The sequence below is a fragment of the Eleutherodactylus coqui genome, chromosome 10 (genome assembly GCF_035609145.1).
Source record: "Eleutherodactylus coqui strain aEleCoq1 chromosome 10, aEleCoq1.hap1, whole genome shotgun sequence".
Classification (NCBI taxonomy): Eukaryota; Metazoa; Chordata; class Amphibia; order Anura; family Eleutherodactylidae; genus Eleutherodactylus; species Eleutherodactylus coqui.
Window position 1 is genome coordinate 135,845,752 of NC_089846.1, and position 9,195 is coordinate 135,854,946.

Genomic DNA, 9,195 nt, shown 5'->3' on the forward strand with positions numbered 1-9,195 from the left:
AAGCTTACTATCCTCCTGAAAAGACAGAATGTGTCATAAACCTTGTGAAATGGAGACCAATGTTGCTCTATTTCACATAATATAGCTAAGGGAGTGTCCCCCAGCGTTCTTCACTATGCCGAAAACAGCACTGTGACGGAACCCCCCAAACAGGAATGAATGGTACCAATAACTGAAACGAACACCACTTTAGTGTTTGTTTCTAAGGCTTCCATTCATTTCCATTATATTTGGAGTACAGAATAACGGTCGACTTCGGTAGGCCAAATATAACAGAAACAAAGAGAACCCTTCTTCAGTGGACACCAAAGTCAAGTCCGTTTCACTAAAGGCAGAAGAGTGGCAGCATAGATGGGTGCAGAATAGTAAGCAACTTTATTCTTCCATGCCAAAGATAAACAGCTATGTTTCGACCCTGTGGGTCTTCATCAAGCTCTGGGTCAAAACGTAGCTGTTTATCTTTTGGCATGGAAGCATTTGATTGCTTTTCATTGCACTTTTTCTTGGAGACAGGGTGACCAAAAAGCGCATTTTTGGCGTTTCTTAATTTTTTTTTCTGATGACATTCACCATGCGGGGTAAATAATGCATTACCTTGATAGATCGGACTTATACGGGTGCAGCGATACCAAATATGTATTTTTATTTTATTATTTAGATTCCTTCAATTATAAATATGGAAAAAGGTTGTTTTTTTATTAGTAGTAAAACTTTAGACCACCGATACAGGCTGTCAAAAGGCGTATCGGTGGTCACCAAGGGGTTAAAGGCCCCAGGGCTGTCGTGGCAGAATACCTATCAAGCCATGACCGTGGGGTGGCTTGATAGAATGCCTGTCAGGTCGTGGTACAATGTTATACTATGGCATTACATCATACTGCAGATATGAGAAAGGCACCGCAAGATGTTGCTCCCTCTGAGGACTAAGAAAAAAAAATAAAAATAGGAGCAATAAAGTTTTAATTATTATTTAAAAAAAGCCTAATAAAAATGTTCAAAAACCCCCTTTTGCCATATCTGAAATGAAGAAATCTAAATAATAAAACTAAAATACATATTTGGTATCACTATGTACATAATAGTCTGATATATCTAAAACACCCCGCATGAACATCGTCAGCAACAAAAAGGAACAAGAACACCAGAAATGCGCTTTTTTTGGGCAACCTGTCTCCCAGAAAAAATGCAATTAAAAAATGCTTAAAAAGTCGTATGTATTACAAAATGTTAGCAACGTAAACCATAAGATGTACCGCCAATGAAAAAAAACTTTGGCCAATTATGTTGACGGAAAGATAATAAAGCTAGTGTGCGCGCGAGAAATTAGAGCAATCAGACAGACCCATAGAATAAACTTATCATGTCTTTTGTGTTGCCGTTTGTGCGCTGTCGAAACAAGACGCACGAAAGATGGAGAAATGTCATCTTTTGTCCATTTCTCTCAACTACGTTTTTTTTTCAACATTTTGAAGGATATTATATGGGACATTACAAAGTACCTGTGAAAAAATACAACTTGTCTCGCAAAAAAAACACGAAAAATGGAGAAAACAAAAATGCTTGGTCACTTGGCGGTTTGCAGTAGATCTGTTTGTCATGCATTATGGGCAAGACGCGTTTACCAAAAAATGCTTTTTCTCCTCAAGGGTTGTGATAATTTGCCAAGACCTAGGACAACCCCGCAGGAAGAAAGAGGTGATGCTTCCATAGCAACAATGACACCCGAATGTTGAGGAGGAGGAGAGTGCGGCGGCCGCCAGCAACAAAGAAGAGTCGGGAGACCCCCAGTGACGACTGCAACGGCTGCAGCAATTAATAGACAAGAAGTAATGCAAAAAGAGGACAAGAGGTGCTGGCAATTTATACACCTCCGGACTCAGCGCGGCTCTTTGGCAATCACGTCGGCAATGTATTAAGAGGCATGGCAGAACACCTGCGCATGACAACACAACGAATGTCCTTTATGAGCTGCATTACTGCACCAGCAGTGATTATTGTCTACCATGCAGCCTCCGCCTCCACCCCTCCTCTCCTACAACAACACCCCCATCCCCACCTCAGCAGAACCAGATCAGCCATGGTTATGGTCTGTACCAGCAACCAGCATGGCAATATTCTCTACCGCCACCCGTGCAGAAGCCATCTGCTATCTGCTGCTTCTGGCAGCGACACAGGTCTCCAGTATATGTTTGTGGTATTTTTTTATCATATGTTGTTAAAAATACACGTTTTCTGAAAATGCCTTGTGTGTTTGTTTGCTTTTTGAAAGGGTTTTCAAGAGAACTCATATTGGTGACCTATGAAGAGGATATGTCATCAATAGTATTTTTCTTGAAACCCCCCAAAAGTTGTATCTCAGCACTGCCAGTATGTTACGAGTTGTGCTGAGATACTTTGCACTACACACTCACCCCGCATACATGTAAACTGCAAAAAAAGAGAAGACTCACTGGTTTTTAGTTGACTTTTTTTAAACATTTTTTTTACATAAAAAAAGAAGCAAATGTAGCAAATACACAACACTCCTTTTTTAGGAGTTTTTTTGCTAAATTGACCATATTATGTAAGCTCACAACCCACATCACGGGTCCTCATTTTCTTGCAAGTCCCTAACTAAAAAAAAATCAAAAACCCTAGCTAAAAAAATAATTTGGGCCGGTAAAAAGAAACAATGACCCGGTTCAGAAAGTCTTGATCCTCAGGCTTCGTGGATAGAGGCCAGCTGCCACAGAACTTCTCCCTCAGGAGTGAGGAAGAAGTCCGCGAAGTGGTCTCTAACACGCAGCTAAGAAGATGCAGGCCTAATCGCTTGGTTCTGATCAGCCCCTGCAACTGTTGAAGTGGTAGGAAGTTGATCATCCACAAGCATCCAACCCGCGACATTGTTCTGGCAAAAACTGTGCAGAACCACGGTAGCTTTAACCCTTTGCAATCCAATTTTGGATTCAGGATTTCCTAGGGGGCTTTCTCTTTCTGCCATTATACAATGGCACCATCTGCTGGCTAGAGTCAGTACTGTTGTATGGGACATGCTGGAGAGGCCCCTGACAACAGGGCGGCCAGTAATATACAGAAAGAATACCCTGCCAGACGCCTTCCAACATCGGAGCTGTACAGCCTTTAATCAGAACGTCTTCAGACGTCAGACAGTGGATTGGAAAGGGTTAACTACCGAGCATACATTTTCAGGTTCCATCTGAACATTCGACAAAATGTCGAACCCGCGTGAGTCAGTAATTAAAGACTCGTCATCTGGTGTACAGCCCTCTGCAGGGAAATGGCTGCAAAACATGGGTTGACAGGCTAAAGCCTTCATCTGTGACAATTACGAATGGGGCCATTGGACCTGAAGAACCAGGAAGCAACCGTGTCTCTGGCAGGACCAGCTTGTTGGACAGAAGCCGGTGGCCCATTCTGGAAGACCTGAAGATGCATGCATCGGCAGAGCTTTCATAGGCCTTAATATCAACCAGTACAAATCAGTAATCACGGTTGGCTACTGCCAATAGGACTAGCGAACAGAACTGCTTGTAATTAAAATATCGGAACCCTGAGTGCGCCGGCTTCTTTACCCGGATATGCTTACCATCCATGTCTCCGATGCAGTTAGGGAACTGCGCAGCTGCTTCAAACCTATCAGCGATCTCCAGTCATTGCTGTTCCGTGGACGGTGGCATCAAAGTCCCCTTGAGGCACTCCAGATGATGCAGCATCCTGACGATCCTGGCAGTTGTACAGTGGCCCAACAAAAACTCGAAATGCAAGAAAGTAAACAAGTTTCCAGTGGCCAGAAATCTACAACGACAACACGGATAATATGTGAGAAATCCCAAAAGAACAAAATGAAAAAATACATTCTATGCAACAAATAATTAAAGGGAAACACATAAAGTAATATTTAAGACATTCCAAAGGAACAAAGGATGGTGAGTAATATGCAGACCACACAAACCACAGGAGGCAATAGAGCCCCATAGCTGTGCCACGTGGCTATGCATGCAGAGCAGAGACCATGCAGCTATGCATGCAGAACAGAGACCACGCAGCTATGCATGCAGAACAGAGACTACGCAGCTATGCATGCATAACAGAGACCACACAGCTATGCATGCATAACAGAGACCACACAGCTATGCATGTAGAACAGAGACCACACGGCTATGCATGCAGAGCAGAGACCATGCAGTTATGCATACCAGAGCCAATGCAGCTATGTATGCATAGCTGCACTCATGCAGCTATGCATTCATACCCCAGTTGACATAGTGCAGCAATCATAGCTGCACCCATGCAGCAAAGGATGAATACCAAAGCCTGTGCATCCAAGCATGCATAGCAAAGACAACACTATATATATATAGATTACCCAAGGCCGCCAGGACCTCAGAAAAAAGGAAGATGCTGCAAACAGGAAATAATATACACCTCACTTACCGGAGATACTATATATACTATATATGCCGGAGATACCATATATATATATATATATCTATCTATATATAGTATCTCCGGCAAGTGAGCTGCATATTATTTCCTGTTTGCAGCATATATATATGGTATCTCCAGCATATATAGTATATATAGTATCTCCGGCAAGTGAGGTGTATATTTCCTGTCGGCAGCATCTTCCTTTTTCCTGAAGTCCTGGCGGCCTTGGGTGAACGCCGGAGTTTCTGCCCGCCACTAGAAAAGCACAATCTGGTCCCGCACAATGCAGTGTTCCATAGGGAGATCTGCCATGTCTTGCTGGTACTCAGTGGATGGACTGGAGCATGGACAGCACTGCACCCCTACCAGCAGCAGGGGGCAACGTTATGCACGGAACCTGTCAGTGCTGCCATGTGGTGTGACTGTCTCAATGTGCACTGCATGGGATTGACCGACTCCCCTGTGGGCTAGTCTGAGCCTGTCACCTCCTGAACTGGGCCGTAATAAGTCATCTGATATACCACAGACACTTGCTTCACATGTCCAGCACCGCCCTCACTATCTGTAGCCTAGACCTTCACTACCCTGTTGGGGCCGCATCTTTTTGCATGATACACCTGATGTCGTTGGCGTCACTTCACCATTTTACCTCCGATGTATCCCCACTTCATGCACTTCCTCACTGCTGCTTGCGCCCTCGCATTCATCATATACGTCATAGACAAGTAACCTTTGGTGCATCACATTTAGCAGCAGCAAGACATCCATAACTTGGCCTTTACAAACCCAATTATCTCCATGACTTCCTATACTCAAATTGACCCCCTATGACCCGTAGGGGCCAGGTCCTTACTCCAGGACGCACTGATGTCTTAGACATCACTAAGGTTCTCCATGCTTTACACTACTTTTTCTCTCACTACCAGTGGTCCTGCTGCAACTTACATTTCTCATATATCATTTCCAGGTAATACTATTGATGACTTATCATCAGGATAGGTGATCAATAGTTGATTGGCTGTGGTCTGTCGCTCGGGACCCCGACCAATCAGCTGAGCGAGCGAATGTTGTCAGCGCCGCAAATACACAGAGGTCAAGCATAAACAGTGAAAGCCTCTGCGCTGACCTCCGTGTAGTGGCCGGTGCTGGTAACTGCAGGCACAGCTTGCATTGATTTAGAGGAGAGCCGTGCCTGCGGTGACACGCACCGACCACTACATGGGAGGTTAGCACGCAGGCTTCCACTCCGACCTCAGTGTATTTGCGGCTCTGAGAGCATACGCCCCTCAGCTGATCGGTCGGGGTCGGGGATAGCTCATCAATAGCATTTCCATGAAAAACCCCTTTAACGTAATCATCGTTACACTTGTCATGCTTCATTCACATAAACATCTTCAGCCTTAGCAGGCTGGCTACTCTCGGATGTATCGCTCAGTGTTCACAGTGGTATTTAATGAGGCCGAGCCTCACTCATATGTCCTCTCTCAGAGAGTGGGGTGTCCCCCATTGGCCCACAAAAAGTCCAGACGAACATCCTGCCATTGGGTCCACAGCAATGCCCGTCACACCTTCAGCCACCAATCATTAAGTTGCTTTTGCCATCTCTCTTTGGCCTCAGTCATGAGGCTCTCTCATCACATGTTCAGCCCCCCAGTCATCGGGGTCCTTTAAGGATCTTTTGTGCTGCTCCCCAGTAGGGGAAGAACGCTGAACGCACCACTCATCCTCCACAGCAGCTGCTGCCACGTCACAAGTCTTTATGCTGCAGCCTCCCCCATCAAGCTGTGTGTCACACTGTCCCAAGATGTCCCCACTGGCTGTTCCCCACAGTCACTGTAACTAATGAGAGGGGTGCAGGGCTCTGCTCACCCCTCTTACATAACCCTTAACATTCATATCATAGTACAAGTTTTGGGGCTTGTACTCAGCACGGGATAGTAATACTTATACAACTTGATTTCCTGCTGTTTATGTTTGAATCTTAAAAGGACAACGGAGTGTAATAATGTATTATCAAACCTTTCAGACGATCAAGCAAATAATTATTTATCTGCATTCAATGTTCCATAACTTTTTTATTTTTCCATGGATGGAGCTCTATGAGGCCTTGTTGTTTGTGTTCCGACCATGGGGTACATATGGGGTTTTGATCACTGTTATTGCATTTTTAGGAGGTGAAATGTATTAAATAAGCATCATGGCTGTTTTTTTAGGGTTGTTTTTAAAAACATTTTTTTCCATGTAGGATAAACAGTGTGTTCCAGTTATTATGGACATGGTGAAACCAAATGTACGTTTTTTTCTTATTCTTTTATTCTTTTTAGAGCGAAAAGTGGGCAAAAAAGTTTTTTTCCTTCTACTAATTTTTTTTAAATTTTTATTCTTTTACACATTTTTTAGCAGTACATTGCTATTGCTAGTGATCATATCCCATGGCACACCCGGATACCAGGCAATGGCATCCAGTTGGTAACATCACAGCAAGCCAATGACATCACAGAAGGAGCGCGCTCCATCTGTTAACTCTTTACATGCTGTGATCAACAATGATTGCCGGATGTAAGGGATTAACAGCGGGGATCAGATTTCTTTGTGTCAAATTCTGCAGATGAATTGTGGCTGGGAGGAGTCATTGTGAAGATCTGGGTATGGATAGAGAAGAAAAGGAAGAGAGAATAACACCAATCAGATATGACTCCACCTGTGGGACCTGCAGGTGACTGCACTGTAATCAATGTCCCTATTAATCCGACCCTGCATACATAAACCTATGGATTGCATCCAGTGCATGGTGCGCAGTGCCCAGTTGATACTACTATGTTATTACCCATAGTGCAACATAGTAAAATACAGTGCTTCAACAAAGAACGCCCATATCATATCATATACTCTGCTGAAATAGTGGAAACAGTCCGAAGACAGGTCTACAGTAAGTTCTGTAACATGTAACGTGTTCTCATAGAGCCAGAGAGTGATAGGATTTGTACAGACAGCTCATCCGATGCCCAGTTAGTGCCCACAGTGCCCAGTATGGCAGAGCTCCAATGCCAGAGCAGCTATTATAGATTTCCCTCTTTTGGCCAAGAATGAACTCCTCGTCATTGTGAAGAAGAGTCATGCTGCCCTCTACTGGCAGGATGCAAGAAAACTAGTAACTCATTATTAACTAGTTCTACAATGATGTTTTAGAACCAGAACCTTCAGAACAGCTAAAATGTATGAAGGTCTCAGACAAGGCGACTGTGGTGTCATTCACCTGACAACAGAAGGGCTTGTGGTGTATGCTGATAGGTGTCACTAGATCTTCCATCGTCAGACAGAACCCAATGCCTTTAATGAGAGTCTGAGAAGTGGAACCAGCAGGGGGCGTCATGTCTCTCAGATGAAAAGTTACTGTTTTTGTTTTTTTTTCTTAGTTTTGAGCAAATTTCATAACAGTTTCCGTCATTCACAGTATATAATCAACTAGGTGATATACCCGGTGATATTATGAATAGCGGTCCTGGAATATACAAAGTGGCCACAAAAATGAGCCCCGCACCGCACTCTTATGGAAGCTGTCCAAAAGAAAATCTGTGTTGCCCACAGCAACCAATCACAGCGCAGCTTTCATTTCTGAATGACTACATGTTATTTATATAAATCACCAATATATTTTTTCCCCTTTTTTCGAAAATATGTGATCATGTCCGTAAAGCAATTATATTAAGCAAATATGTTCAAAAAATTGTTATTAAGGGCTCCTGCACACTTGCGTTTTTTTGCACTTTTTCACGTTATATCGCTGCTTTTTTTAACGCGAATGTCAATGGGACATTCTAATGTTAAAAACGCATCGCTGAAAAATCGCAAAGCACAAACTTGCGATGCGTTTTTAACATTAGAAAGTCTCATTTTTCACTGAGCGCATCGCTGTGAGGGAACACATCGCTCAAGTGTATGACTCCTTTAAAATAAGGGAGATGGAACAATACCTCCACAGCGCCACCTATTGGGAGGCAGCAATACCTAGAGCAGTGATGGGCAACCTTTTGAGCTTGGTGTGTCAAAATTCGCCAAAAAAACCGAGCATGACTCGGGTGGTATGCTGGTAATGGTATGCATTACCTGCCCCCTCACAGCGACCCCCAGCATTACCTGCCCCCTCACAGCGGCCCCCAGCATTACCTGCCCCCTCACAGCAGCCCCCAGCATTACCTGCCCCACAAAAAAGCGGCCCCCAGCATTACCTGCCCCACACACAGCGGCCCCCAGCATTACCTGCCCCTCACACAGCGCCCCCAGCATTACCTGCCCCACACACAGCGGCCCCCAGCATTACCTGCCCCACACACAGCGGCCCCCAGCATTACCTGCCCCTCACACAGCGCCCCCCAGCATTACTTGCCGCACACACAGATGCCCCCCCAGCGGTGACTGCCCCCTCACAGCGGACCCCTCCCAGACCCATGTACTTACCTTGTGGAAGCTCCGCTCCTCCTGTGCCCGGCGCCCTCCAGCAGCGATCACCTCCGGCGCACACTGTGACGTCAGTGTGTTGCAGGACGCCTTCTCCCCTGGACGCTCCCACGGAACCAACAGGTAAGAGACATCGGGGGACGGGGGGAGGAGGATCCTGGTGCACACTGACATCACCAGTATCAGCGCTGTTAGTAGTGCTGGTTAATGAATACCGGCATGGCAGCCGCGGCCCCTGCCGGTATACATTAACGGGGGAGCGGCCGCGTGTCAGTGCTGAGACGCGTGTCATAGGTTCGCCATCACGGA